Below are 15,502 nucleotides of genomic sequence, written 5' to 3'. Positions count from 1 at the left end.
CATTTTAGCAAAGCTTGGTGTTGGACAATAGTCCCCTACCTCCATCTTCATTGGTAGCCAAAGTGCGTTAGCTTGCGAGGAACCACACAAAGCACATTGAGATGCATTATCATTATGTCAAGGAAAGACTCATTAGAGAAGATATTAGCCTAGCTTATGTCTTTATACACGATAATGTGGTAGATATGTTCACGAAGGCTCTCTCTCATGAGAGAATTTTAAAGCATTTCGTAAAGCTTTGGTCTTATTGCCATTTGCGGATTGATCAACCACATGATCCTTGTACATGTTTACTTGTAGTAAAGTGTGGACGTAGGCTAATAATGGGTTGAGGCACTTTAAGAGGTTTTTTCCCCTGCGCATATATACACACTGTTATGAGAGTGTATAAGTGACTTTATCATGTCACTTCACTTGTACTTCACTCATTCTTATCAATCTACTTTGAGTGTTGTGTGCTTCCATCTATCTCTGCGTGCTTGTTGTTGCATCTATGCATGTCTTACTACCTTCATTTCCACTCCAACAAGAAAAACATTGGGTTTAACTAGATAGATAAATGTCAAAAGGAATTTGAAAGGCTCTTGAGATAGGGAAACCATTTGTAGTTACTTGTGACACAAGTGGCAGCACGAAGGGAGTAGACAAGCTGTGTGTACTAACTAGAGATGGGAAAGTGGCCTATGAACCTCAAAAATTCAAGTACCATGAAAATAGGTACTTGACTCGTAACATAGAATAAGCAGCTATAGTGTTCACATTCTCAAACAGTGGATACACTGTTTATTGGGAACAAAATTTAAACTAAGAATAGATCATCAAAGTTTGAAATACTTGAAGTTTGAAATACTTGTTCACCCAACCTCTGCTTAATAATGGACAGTGGAAATGGATGGATTTAATGTATGAATATGACTTCAACAACAAATATCTTGCTAGAAAGGAGAATCAATTGGTAGATACAATCAGTAGAAGACCTATATACAATTGAATCTCAGTGGTGAGATCTGATCTAGAAAACCAAATTAGGAATGCTTTGAGAGTTTACCCTTATTTCGGTTCTATCCTAAGTTCATCAACAAATTTGACCACTAGGGTTGCCCTAGCAATGGCAGAGACTGATGAGCTTTTAGCAAAAAAGTATGTAATCCATGATGGAAATATTTACTTCAAATATAGACTTTGTAGAACAAGCAGTTGTAGTTCACTTCATGCTCTCAAACTTTGTAGAACAAGCGGGCTATAGTTTATAAAACATAAACTTTGTAGAACCAGTAGTTCACACTCTTAAACATTGGAGACACTTATTGTTCGGAGAAAATTTGAAATTAAGAGTAGATTCCAACCTCTCCTCAACAATAGACATTGGAAATGGATGGAGTTATTGTGTGAATATAACTTCAACATCAAATATTTTACTGGAAAGGAGAACAAGGTTGGAGATGGTGCCTTAGTAAAAGACCTACGTGCAATGCAATGTCAGTGGTGAGATCTGATCTAGAAGACCAAGCTATGAATCTTCTATCCTAATACACCTTGCAACTAGACTTGATGAGCTTTTAGTAGAACAGTATGTAATCCATGCTAGAAATATGCAGGTCAAACATAGACTTTGTACACCCGATCTACATCAAAAAAAGAATCCTTGCATACTGCCATGATGTACCTTATTTTGGACATGTAGGATAAGACCTATTGGAAGGTAAGAAAATCCTTTTTTTGGCCAGGACTTAAGGGGAATGTCATTAAATATGGAAAAATCTTTGTATGGTCTTAAGCAGGCTCCCAGAGCATGGTATGAGAAGATACATGCATACTTGGTTACATAAGGTTCTTGCAATAGTACTACTAACAATACCCTCTACATTAAGAGAACTAAAGATGAATTTTTGGTCTTCGTGCGATAAGTTGATGGCATGCTGCTCACAGGCCTTGATGATGATCATATTTCAGCTTTCATAGTTCTTGATTTATAGAGGTCTTTTGAAATCGTGCTATATGTTGATGACATGCTGCTGAAAGGCCCTGATGATGATCATCTTTTAGCTTTATAGTTCCTGATTTACAAAGGTCTTTTAAAATATCAGATCTTGGCCCGTTGTGCTATTATTTGGGAATTGAGTTTTGGCAACGTAATGATAGCACTGTTAAGCTACGTACATAATACATAAAGGTATTTTTGAAGAGGTTCAATCTTAGAGACTGCAAACCTCTTGCTAGACCTATGGAACATGGTTTGCGACTTAATCTTGAAGATGCACGTGACCCCTTTGATGTCGGCATGTATCAAGAAGATGTTGGATGCCTTATCTTCTTATATAACACGAGACTTGACATTCAATATGGGGTCTCAGCATTGAGTAGATTTATACATAGCCCATGCATAAAGCATTGGCAGTCTGTCAAATGGGTGTTCCGTCACCTAAAGGGCACCAAGTACTTTTGGTTGTTTTATCCCAAGGGGATAAATCACAGCTATATGCATTTATAGGACTCAGAATAGGCTTGATGTTATGACACATGAGTGTCCATAAGTGGTTACAACTACATGCATTAACAGACTCAGATTAGGCTAGATGTTATGACACACAAGTGGTTTTTTCTTTCTCCTTGATGATTTATGTATATCATGGCTCAACAAGAAGCAACCCACTGTGGCCACTTCTAGCTATGAAGCTGAGTATAGGGGAGCATTTACAGCTGTACAGTTGAGTGTGTTTGGCTTAGATGCCTTATTGTTGATTAGGGTATTGGCAAGTCCTTAGGCACTACCATATTTACTAATAGTTAGACCTATAGCAGTTGTTGGGAATCCTTTCTTTCATTGTTTACCAAAATAAGCATACTTCTTTGCAAAAGAGAGGGAAAGGAGAAGAGAAAAGAGAGATTACAAGGGTCAGCTCAGGAACAAGCACTTAACCAACCCTGATGAGGGTTAACTCCTTGATGTGAAGTCGCTAGGGGCTCACTCCACCACCACTTGTGTCACCTAAGTGGAGCTTACCTCAAGCAAGGTGAGGAGGAGTAATGAAGAAGCATCTATGGAGAGCTCAAGTACTAATCAATGCCTTCATGTTGTGTGCAAGAGTGGAAGAGAGAGAGAGGGTAAGAAGAAGAGAAGAGGCAAGCAAAGAGAGTATCACCTACATGCACACACTCGCACAATCCAGCAAACAAGCATGCATGCACACAAGCTTACCACCATAGCCACAAGAGCGAGAGAGAGAGAGAGAGGGGGGGGGAGGGGGGAACCAATTGTGATAATGGGATTGTCCCTTTTCATATTTCATAACTTATATACATAAGCTCTCTTTTTACAATGGCCAACCGCCCATTAAACAATTGGGGGCCCAAAATTGATTCGTGCAGCTCTATGTACACCTAGGCTTATACTCATGGCTGGCATTACACAAGTTGTAAGCTCGGTCATCCCATATATCTTTTACATGAAGCATAGCATGGTTTACATCAAAATGAGTTACACGAAGCGTAACCATGCTTTAAAATAATGTTAACCAGTGTGGTTAATATACCTCCCTCCCTATTTCCTTTCGAGGAGTAGGGAGGGAGGTATATTAACCACACTGGTTAACATTATTTTAAAGCATGGTTATGCTTCGTGTAACTCATTTTGATGTAAACCATGCTATGCTTCATGTAAAAGATATATGGGATGACCGAGCTTTTATAAAAAGATGGCTTGAGGAGGAATGGTTGCTGCCAAACTGGCTGCTTGCCCATAAGATCGAATGTTAGGGGGGCCGAGCATAAGAGTGCGGCCTGATGTAGCCTGCGCGTTGTGTGTGTGCAAATGCTAGCTCTTCCAGGTGGCATGCTTGGCGTTGAGGTAGAGCTGGAGGACATGGATATCCATGCAGTCCGTGATCTTGGTGAGTGGCGCCTGTTGGAGTTGCCAGTCGATCAGGATGCGTATGGCCTACTCAAATTCTATGCGGTCCAAGGGGTCATGCTAGTTGAGGGGATTGAGGGGGTGATCCAGCTCCTTGTGCTCCTGTGGAGGTTAGGGTGCCTCCAGGGGGTGGGCGAAAGGAGGCCGGCTGGGTGAGGTTCTTGAGGTGGAGGGGTTTTGGAGGAAGAGGGGGCGGTGCCTAGGGAGGCATCAAGGAAAGGGGGTAGGCGTGCCGATGTAGAGGGAACATTGGTTGGGGGTATAGGTAGGCCCAATCTAAGATGGAGGGGTGATGGTGGTGTTGGTGAAGGAGGTGGCAAGGGAGTTTGACGAGGGGTTTTGGAAGGGGAGGGAAAGAGGTGTAAGGTTGCAAGTGTGAAGAGGTGGAAGGAGGAAAGCTGGTGCCTGCTATGAGTCTTATATGGGGGGTGGGGGGTTTGAGGGAATGTTGGTGGGCACCAGTGGGTGGGGGCAATTGAGAACTGGGGCCGGAATAGGAGTGGGAATGTGGTGGGGGTGGAGGATGAGGAGGGGGAGACTGGGAGCCGAGGGTATCTGATCTTGTAGGAGGATCGGTGCCTTTGTCCATACCATCGTTGTCTTCGTCAGGGTCATGAGCCGGGTGTTTGGAGAAGAAGAAGGTTTTCACCTTGCGGGCCTCTTTGATAGAGATATTGTAGGCAAAGGCGATATGCGAGTTGTCAAACTGGATGATGCCGATGGTGGAAATAATTTCCAGTTGGTGGTAGAAGCGGTAGTAGAGAACGAGGCCATAGGGGGAGTATGCTGGGAGGTTTCGACGGCAAAGTGCCTTGTAAGCATAGTAGATGGTTGTCCAGCCAAGCCACTCGAAGAAGGCAAGAGCGGCAAGGGATTTGGAGGAGTCGTAGGGGTACAAGAAGAGGCCATGGGGAATAGAGAGATCAATAGAGGCATCGGTATCGGTGGCATGCCCGTACTCCAGAACTGTGGCCCAGTTGATTAGGTTGGCAGTGATGGGGTGGATGGGAAGGGTGAAGAGGTTGGTGGGGTTGTCGAAGGAAACCTGGGTTTGGAAAAAGAGAAGGTGACGAGGAGGTTAAGGTAAGGGCAGGGGAGTTTGGTGGATGAGGTAAAAGAGGGTGGCGTCATCAATGAAAATGTTGTGTTGGAGAAAATTGAGGTGGAGAGCAATGTAGTGGAGTTTGACAAGGTGTAGAGGGTTTTGGGGTGGGGTGGAGAGGGTGGGGTGGAGTGGGGTGGGAAACTCAATCGTGTAGCATCCATTAATGCATGGACCTTGCGTTGCAAGGTGCTGGACATCTACCTAGTAGTTGCTGATTGAGATTGGAGGGCACGCTCCTTTGCTACCCACAACTAGGCATCCTTCTACTGCAAACGTGTGCTTAGCCACCTACTTATAGGAGTCAAAGGAGGTGCGAATTCTATTGGAGCCATCCTTGGCAATTTGTGCTTGGCGGTAGAGGTCCTGAGCTTCATTTTGGGTGAGGAAGAGGGTGTGGTTTGCGGTTTGAGCTGCTTGTTGGGCCGGATGGATCTGTTGATGGAGTTGGGTGATGGTGGCCAGGGCGGTGCAGTGAGAGGATAGTACATTTGACCACGCTAACATTTTCTTAAATTCATCTTGCTTTTGTGTTAGCCCAAATCCTTGTGTATAAATCCTCATCAAGGTTCTATCAAGGGTACCTTTTGGCAATCCCAAGTGTACCTTTTGGCAATCTGAACCATAGTTTAACTTTGAGATGACGTATAACAACAAGGTCTATTTGAAGTAGCCAAGTTCACACTTTGAGTAGCCATTCTAGTCTACTTATCATTTTGCTTCAACCAAATAAACTAGTCTCCAACAACAAATCCTCTAACCTTTTCCACCTCGACAACGAGGAGCACCAAAAAGCTAAGTGTATCTTCTAGCAATCTAATCCAACAGTTGATTGTGATATGACCTATTGCAAGGTCTATTTGAAGTATCCAAGGTCACACTCTAAGTAGTCATCTAGTCTACTTAATAATTTGTTTTTCCATGGACCCTCACCACTTAACAACCAAAGGAACTAATCTCCAACAAAAGATCCTCCAACCTTTTCCACCTATAAAACTAAGAGCACCAAAAAGCCAGTTAAACGAGTAACACTAACAAGAGAAGTCAACATGTATGTATGTATGTATGTTAACCCATTCCTGGGGTTAACAAGAGCTACTACCATTATCTTATATCAAGGAGTCAAGGTAGATACACCAAAAGGTTATACATTCAAGCTATGAAACAATGGTGTGCAAATCTACAACTTGGGCGGGCACCTGAATTTACAGAGTAATTATAGTGATTCCTACTTCAAAAGCGTGTGGTAGTAAGTTAGGATGAAGTCCCAAGTGATGTACTTCATGGATATATTATGAGAGTAGTCATTGTAATAGCATTAGGCCTTTTATGCGTCCAAAGTGCCCGACCGGCCACAGTTTAAGTGAGTGTGAACACTTATGGCCATGTATATAAGCGAATTTCTCTCATAATACAATATACTCTCCCATTGTGCAATTGAGTCTTGTTGTTGCTAATCTCCCTCTCTAATGCATGCTAGTGTGTGTGTGTGAGTAATGTGAGGTGAGAGGAGGGATGAGTACACGTAATGCAACGCGAGCTGTGTGACAACGCTCACGGGAGATGTGGTGGAATTACTTCTCAAGGAGTTGTAGAGCTTGGAGACCTCAAGGGTTACGAGCTCGGCCATTGGAAACGACAGTTGCGGTTCACCAGGTAACCTCTTGTGTTGGATGTGTTTCAAGGGGGGTTAGGGTGAGCCATAACTTTTTTGGCGCCATTATCGGGGAGCCATCCCTTGGCTTTTTCCATCGTTTTCTCTAATCCACGCATTACCCATTGCCCATTATCTTGATTAATGGTTTCCCATGAAAAAGATGTGGATTTGATTGAGATTTGTGTGTGATTTTGTGACAAAAAGCTCTCTCTTTTATTTTGTAAAGAATGTTTTTTTGCTTAATTTTTAGCTTAATTTATTGTTTTTATTGTTGATAATGTTCATAGGGCTTGTACATAGAGTGTGTTACGATTAGTTTGTATCCATTGCATCAAACAATGCAATAAAATGCAATTGTTAGTGAATGTTAGCTCTCTTTAGAGTTAAACATAGAACTAGAATCATTAATTTGAGCTTAAATTGTGTGTTTCTTGTTGGAATTGTATGCATTAGAGTGTTAGCAAGCATTAGGAGTAGCTTAATCATTGAAAAAAACTTCTCAAAACCATCAAAAAACCCTTGAATTCGACTAATTTCTCTTAATGGACTGGTTTTTGTCAATAAGGGTGAGTAATCTTGTTTAAGAGGCAAAAAATTTAGAAAATGTGTTATCTGGGGTCCAAATTGATCATTTAAGTAGTCTAAATTAGTGTTTTTAAGTGTTTTGAGAGCATCTAGATGCATCAAAACACTATTTATATCAATTTCTTCATCAATTAGAGGAATTTGGCTCTCATTTGCTTAATTTTGCCTTAAAAGAAGAGACCAAAATTAAGAGCTTAAATAATCTCTAATTATACATTAATTTACACATTAGTTGATGCACATAGCCTAGCAATTCCTTGCTCTATCCAATGATGTGCTCAATTGTTTGAATTAATTAGGAATTAGTTGTTAATTAGAGTCCTTGATTAGTGTAAAAGATGAAAAGATTAGTAAAGGATTAATCTTTGATTAATTCTTAATCACTTTTTTACATAACTCATTAAGGCTAATGAGCATTGAATTAGTAGATGCCCATGAGTTGTCAAATTGTCCATTTTGGGGGTCATTTAATGAAGGGTGTAAGGGAGTGTCATAAAAAGGTTGACTTTTTTGATTCCCACTTGCCTTTTTGGGATAATGCTTGTATCTCTTTAATTTAAAATTCAAAAAATATTCTCCCCAAACAAGGAAATTCAAATTTCCCACTAGACTAAATTTTTTTTTCAAAAATCAGTTCACGCGTGAACCATTTTTGCACTCTTACACCTTGAGGGTTCACGTCCTAGGAGCCCGTGCCCAAAAAAAAAATCAAAAATCAATTCGTGTGAACCATTTCTGCACTCACGCCTTAAGGGTTCACGTGCTAGGGGTCCGTGCCAAAAAAAAAAAGATAAAATCCCTGAAGTCTGCTTCACGCCGTGAACTGCACCCTGCTAGTTTACGTGAAAGGGGGTCCATTGGCAAAAAAAAAAAAAAACCACCCCTATTTGGAGGCTCGTATCTCCTAAACCATGAGTCCGATAAAGACGCTCTAGTACTCATCATCGAGCTTTTCAAATTTGGTCTTGACCATCCGAAGGCAAAATCGATTGTTTGGCCTCTAACCAGCAGCCTCAAAATTCAACCCGAAAATCAAGGCAAAAACGGTCAACGCACTAAAAACGGCCCAAAAGAGCCCAAAAACGATTGGGAACCATATTCGGGCTACTTTTTGAGAGTCTAAATGACAAAATCATGAACGACTTAGAGAGACAAAGTTGTTATACTCCAAAAATACTATAACTCTCTCATATAAAGTTTTTCTAAATTCCTTTCGGAACACAATAAAAAACAAGCTGTGAAACAAGGAAAAAAATTCTTGATTTTTTTTTTTGTCGTGCCAATGATGGAAAATAGCTTTCAGGACCTCCTCTTCCGTCTGGGAAGCTACTAGCATGCACTTTTTTCGAAAAAATATCCCTGAGGTTCACGTGCGTGTAGCGCCTAAACTAATTAGGGCAAACGGACATTGGTTTGACCCAACGAAGAGTACGCGAGGCTTCCTGAGGCTATAACGGCCTATGAGAAAATCTAAAAACAAAAACAAAAACACGTGTGCTTGCTCATTAAGGAGCAATTGACAGCGTCAGACATGGCAACGATAGAGAGATTGTGGGCCGACACTCTCACTGAATCTAATGGCTAACATCTTCGATCCATTGAGATCCATGCCGCAAATGGACCTCCCAATACCATTCGCCATGCCAACAACAAACGTGTCATCGGTTTTACACCCCCTGTCTCTCCAATCCCACTGGGCTTTGGTCCTTTACTTAACAGTCCCACAAATCCTATAGGTACCAACCCTTTCCAATCCCTGTGGATGCCCACACCTTAGACATATTGACTAATCTAGGAAGGGGGGTTACCCAAGGACTAAGTGAGTTCCTACCCATAAGAGCACTCACATACGACCTCAGTGACTTACAAAAATATGGACGTACAGATTTCTAAAATTATGGGCAAATATGATGGAACGATTGATCCTGTTCAATTCAAATGTATGAACAGAGATATGAAGCCTTTGGAAAGCCCAACTGCCCCACCAAGGTACATGCGTTGAACCTATGCTTAGAGGGAAAATCTAGTCGATGGTTCATCAAAGCGATCAAGACCAACTTTAGAACCTTGAAAACATCCTTTATTCACAGCTTTTCAAGACAAGGTGATCGGTGGAGTGCAGCGAAAGAATTATATTCAATTAAGCGTAAACTAAACGAAACCATTAGAGACTTTATCCTTTGGATAAGACTCTTGGACTCACGATGTGAGTCATGGGAAAAATTAAATGATTCTCATTTGAAGAGATGTTTCATGATGGGCTTAAAGAAAAACAGCTTACACAACTTAATCATTGTATCTAATCTAGAAACATTTGATCAATGTTGTAAAGAAGCAATACGTTTAGATGACAACATGATGGAAGATGATCATGATATGAGATGTTCCTCATCTAAACCAAGATGATCATGATATGAGATGTTCTTCATCTAAACCAAGTGACGCAATGGCTAAAGAACGATTGATCTCGGAATTGTCATTCTTATTCTATGCAGCATTGCTTAAAAGCTTTCAATTGACATATCTAAGAGAGGATGAGATCCTTTAAAACCAAACATCCTTAATGCCTCTCCAAGTGATGAGTGAAATGCCTTGTGTTAAGTGCAATCACTACAACCATCCCAATCCCCATTGTGCGTACAAGGCACCTATTTTTCTGTACTGCAAAACCTTTGGTCATGACAAAACCCTATGTCCCAACTCAAAACCTCCATCTCCCGTGCAACAAACAGAAACAGTCCAAAAGGTAGAAACTGATCAGGAAGTAGTTAATCAAACACTTCAGTGTTTCTATTGTCATAGACCGCACAAGGTGGCTGATTACACAGTTTGAAATACTTCCATGCCCACAATCACTGACACTTTGCAACCCCTATGTGAACGATGTGGTATTGATCACATGTTCCAATATTTCCCAAGGCAAGTTGCTTCACTGCTACAGCCTGTTTAAACATCTTAAGTATACAAAACAGGCAATTTTCCATGGTACCCTGAATGTGCTTACATGCTTACATGCTTACAAGCCAAGGCACAAGAAACAGTAAAAAGAATGCAAAAGAGAACACTTTGAAATGGGTAGAAGAACATGTCTTAACGCAAAAACCAAAAGAGAAAACAAAACCTTTTAAACCTAAGAAAAACAACGGACAACAAACTATCGAAACCAAGGTTGAAAGAGAGGACGGGGAAAAGGAACCTTTGGAAAATATAAACCCAAAAGAGCCAAATGCTACACATGATGCAAAAGCATCCACCTCAAAGGCTACCACACAAACCACAACACCCACATGTACGACACAAAATACAAAAGCCCAAAGGAAATTCCGTTCATGTCGCATAGGCAAACATAATGAAAACCTGACAATCAAAAGACGGTCAGAAGATGAAACTAGTTCTAGTACGTCACTTAGTGAAGATGAAATAAGTTTTGACTCTTCACTCAATGCACCTCCCAGACCAATCCAGAAACTAGAACCCACCCAACCACCCCGAATTGCAAATCATGATCACATGACATATGCACAACGCAAAAAGCAAGCTCAAGAGAGCATGCTTAGAATGGTTGAGTGTCTTACAGGATCACCGGTTGTGATTGAACCTAGTAATGCCAATCCTAAGAAAGCAACCAAAATACAAGAACCAGAGGAGTATCGCTTCCCCTTTCAAGAGGAGGACATATTCTCTACATAAGAGTCATTAGAGCCAGATACACAAATTATGCGTTTGAAAAAGCACATGAGGAGTTTAATGAATCCCTTACAAAATTAAAGCAATCTCTCAAATTCTCATTTGGAGAAGTGTTCTTCTCTCATGGTGAAGCCATCATAGCATCAACACTTGCACCTTTAAAGGCTCAAGGTGAGTTATACCAAGACATCAAGAGCTTCATATAATGGGATTGTATGGATTCACAAGTTTCCAAACAGACCTCAATTAGAATTGTCAGAGGACCGAGTGTGCCATTATACATGTTGGGTACTCTTATAGAAAAGCTGAGAGCCAAAAAGAGAATGAAAGTGAATGGGAATATGAATTCAAAATGGGATCTGAAGCTGAAATAAAAACTAAAACATCCATGGTTCCTCTTGAAGATTCTATCATCATGATATGGTTGGATTTTCCTACATGATATGGTTAGATTTTCCTATCATGCAATGATGTTAAACATAAACGCGCATTGATTAGCCCTCGAGCTAGTCATAACATCTTGACAATAGACACTTGGGTGTCATTGGGACAACCTAAAATCACCCCTAAAGATAACGGTCTTGCAAGAGGTGCCAATGGAGAAAACATTGAAGTTCCATGTTACTTCAGCTATGCTACTTAAACAATCGGTGGAGATGTGGAATTTAGATTCCATGTTACCATAGATCCCCTTAAATATGATGTCATCCTTGGTGGAACTTGGATACGTGACTCGTTGTATTCGCTTGATGAATCCATGCAAACAGTTACCTTGAATACTCCTGCAGGCATTGTGCAATTGCTATTACAAGAGGAAGACACCTTGGAGGAGCTGGAACTTCCAACATATCTTCATGAGAATATCCCAAGAATTATGGTTAGATTAGATCTTTCCAATAAAATCACCACAATCCAAGCACAGCTTTATCCAACATGAGAACACAATCTCATGACCCTCAACTTATGGGATTTATTAGGTCAACCAACAATCACGGTTCATCCTGAAAGAATTCCATTCACACAAGACTTGAACATGCCATGTTTGGGGTACTTTGAACATACAATTTATATTGAAACTAACCCCCTTACTTGCAAGTTTTTTGTGGTTAAGTATGTGTTGGAAGCAGATTTAATCTTGGGGCATAAATGGACTGTTATTGCCCAAGCACCACTGTTCTTTGCTAGCGATAGGGTCATCATGATGGTCAATGACATAAAGTTGACAATACCATAGAGCAAGAAAGAGGAACCAACCCTAATGAATTTCTATGATACTAGGCAAAAAGTTACAAGCCTCTTCCTTGGAAGCCCCTCTACACAAAGACCTATGATTTGCATCAATGACCAACTCGAACAAAGCATCTACCCCTTCCACTCCATCCTCACCAACAAAATCCAATGCCAAAAACTCACAATCAACAGTTGTTCCTGAAGAAGATCCCCACAACCGATACCATCTATCTCTAAAATGGAACTCAAAGGGGAGCCTATGCCTCTTCATCCACAAACCTCACCAACAAAGAAGATGGCTACATACTCAAAAGCATCATCATCGAGACAGCCACTCCACACAAAACTCTAGCCTCATCATCATCAAAAGTGCGCATGAGTCCCAAACATGTAACCTCAGTGCCAACCAATGTCAAGAAGAGTCCCAAACCTTCCGTATTAACCAAAAAGAAAACTGCACCAAGACAACCACAATCAAGGTATCTTAATGGTATAAAGATGCGGGTGGAGAAGCATCTACTTGTAGCTCAAGGCTACTATGAAGGTGCCAATCAAATTTGGGTGCCTCGATCATCAAAGCTTCTTCCTCAATGTAGCACTCAGAGGCCAAGGAAAAAGAAAAGTACTCTACAACACCGTCCACAAAATCCTATGTGAGTTCCTCAGCGAACTCCAACATCTCAGCAAGTGTGGGTACCCAAAAGATTACTGCAAGTACAAGGATACTACCAAGGAAATACCAATGCTTGGATTTCTAAGCGCATCACAAAGTCCCCTAAGCTTGCACAAAGAAGGAAGCCTTAGACCCAGACCCAAAAGCATCAGCCAACCAATTTATAATGTTCATCAAAGATGGGTGCCTGTGCACGTGCTTCAACAACAAGGATACTATAATGGTAATCCCATCATATGGTTGACAAAATCGAACAAAGTGACTGTTGGAATTAGGGTTGCAGGAATGCACACACAACTTCAAGAAGATGAGGAAGCTTGAGCACAACACAGTAGTGTATTATGAGTGCCAAAAATGAAAGATAACAAGCCCTAGAAGATAATGGGCGTATATACAATGCACGGGGGAAAAAACCTCCTAGTGAGGGAAAAAGTGCCCCGGCGGTCCTAAGTGTGTTCACACACATCACTACTATAATATGGTAACAAATCCCCCCTGGAGTGATGCGGTGAACAAGAGCTAGCACTCATGTATAGGGAAGTGTCTAGCTATGTGGACGAATCCACAAAAGGGAGTAAGCCCAAAGCTTTGCGAAAAGCTTCGAACTTCTCACGAGGCAGAGCCTTTGTGAAAAGGTCTGCAAGGTTATCCTGTGTTGGCACATAAGCCAAACTGATCTCTCCTGCAGAGAGTCTCTCCCTGACATAATGGTAGTGCACCTCAATGTGCTTCGTACGAGCATGGAACACTGGGTTCCGCGCAACTGCCAATGCGCTCTGACTGTCAGTGAAGATGGTGGTGGCAGATGGCTGCCCAACACCCAAATCAGCCATAAGGCGTCTGAGCCACACACACTCAACCGTAGCTGTGAAAGCTGCCCTGTACTCAGCTTCACAACTAGAAGTGGCCACAGTAGGCTACTTCTTGCTCAACCATGATATGCATGAGCTTCCAAGCATGAAGCAAAAACCACTCGTGGACACGCGTGTGTCATAACAACCAGCCCAGTCAGAATCTGAAAAAGCATGTAAATCTGGCGGCAATGATCCCCCCTTGGGATAAAACAACCCAAGATGCCGAGTACCACTCAAATAGCGAAAGATACGCTTCACTGCCTGCCAATGCTTAATGCCTGGGCTATGCATAAATCTGCTCACCTGTGAGACTGAAAACTGAATGTCTGGCCTCGTAATGCATACATAAATGAGGCAACCAACAGCTGTCTGATAGAGTGTGACATCAAAGTGATCTCCAGCATCATGAAGACTCAACTTCAAACCTGTCTCCATTGGAGTAGCAATAGGCTTGCAGTCTTCAAGGCCAAATCTCCGCAACAATGTTTCAATATACTTTGTCTGACACAAAGCAATACCTCCATCACACTGCTTAAATTGTATCCCCAAATAATGATGCAAATGCCCCAAATCTGACATCTCAAAAGAGGCATTCAAATCAGCCTTAAAATCAGCAATATGACTCTCATTTGGTCCTGTGAGCAGCATGTCATCGACATAGAGAGCAATGATTAGATGTACACCATCCACACGTTTAACATACAAAGTGCTTTCTGTTGGACTATTCTGAAACCCATGTGCAGTCAAATATGCATGTATTTTTTCATACCAAGCTCGTGGAGCTTGCTTTAAACCATATAAAGCCTTTTTTAACCTGCACACTTTGTTTTCCTGCCCTCTTTGAACAAAACCACGAGGCTGCGATACATACACCTCCTCATGCAAATCTCCATTTAAGAACGCAGTCTTTATGTCCAGCTGATGTACATTCCAACCATTATGAGCTGCTAATGCACAGATGCTACGAACAGTGGTCATACGACATGTGGGAGCAAAAGTCTCATCAAAATCAATGCCCTTCTCTTGAGCATAACCTTTTGCAACAAGCCTAGCCTTATGGCGATCCACTGTGCCATCAGGCGTACGCTTCAATTTGTATACCCACTTAGTGCCAATGGCCTTCTTGCCAGGGGGCAAGTCACATAAAGACCATGTACTATTCTTCATAATAGCATCGTATTCTGCTTGCATAGCAGCCATCCAATTTTCTGAACTTTGTGCCTCATCAAATGAAACAGGCTCACTTTCATCGCACATACTAGAAACAGCCAATGCATAACAATCTGACGCATAAGAGGCACCATGAGAGCCAGAACGAGTGCGACTAGACAAAGGGGCATCCAACTTGCTGTCACGCAAAGTCTGCACCAGCCATCTAGGCATATTCCTAGAGCCCTCAATCTCTTGTCTCTCATCCTCAAGTGCATCATGCACATCTGCATCAGATATAGGCTGATCTGTGCCATCATTTAAAACCTGCATAGGCTGAAAAACTGCCTCATGAGGTATTGCACTTGACTGTGCACCACTGAAAAGAGGCAACAATGTATCATAGACATCACGTGAGCTGATATCTGTCTCCTTAGTACATGAAACCAAGGGCTGAACTGCATCTTCCACAAATACAACATCACGGCTAACCAAAATGCGCTTTGTCTGTGGATGATACAAACGATAGCCTTTGCTCTCAGCACTATATCCAACAAAAATACATTTGACAGCTTTGTCATCCAATTTTCTGCGATGTTGCACAGGCACTAATGCATATGCCAGGCAACCAAAAACACGTAAATGGTCAACAGAT

The sequence above is a fragment of the Cibotium barometz genome, chromosome 9, assembly GCF_041138505.1.
Source record: "Cibotium barometz isolate CiBa-2024 chromosome 9, ASM4113850v1, whole genome shotgun sequence".
In the NCBI taxonomy this organism is placed as follows: domain Eukaryota; kingdom Viridiplantae; phylum Streptophyta; class Polypodiopsida; order Cyatheales; family Cibotiaceae; genus Cibotium; species Cibotium barometz.
This window is presented reverse-complemented; position numbering follows the sequence as displayed.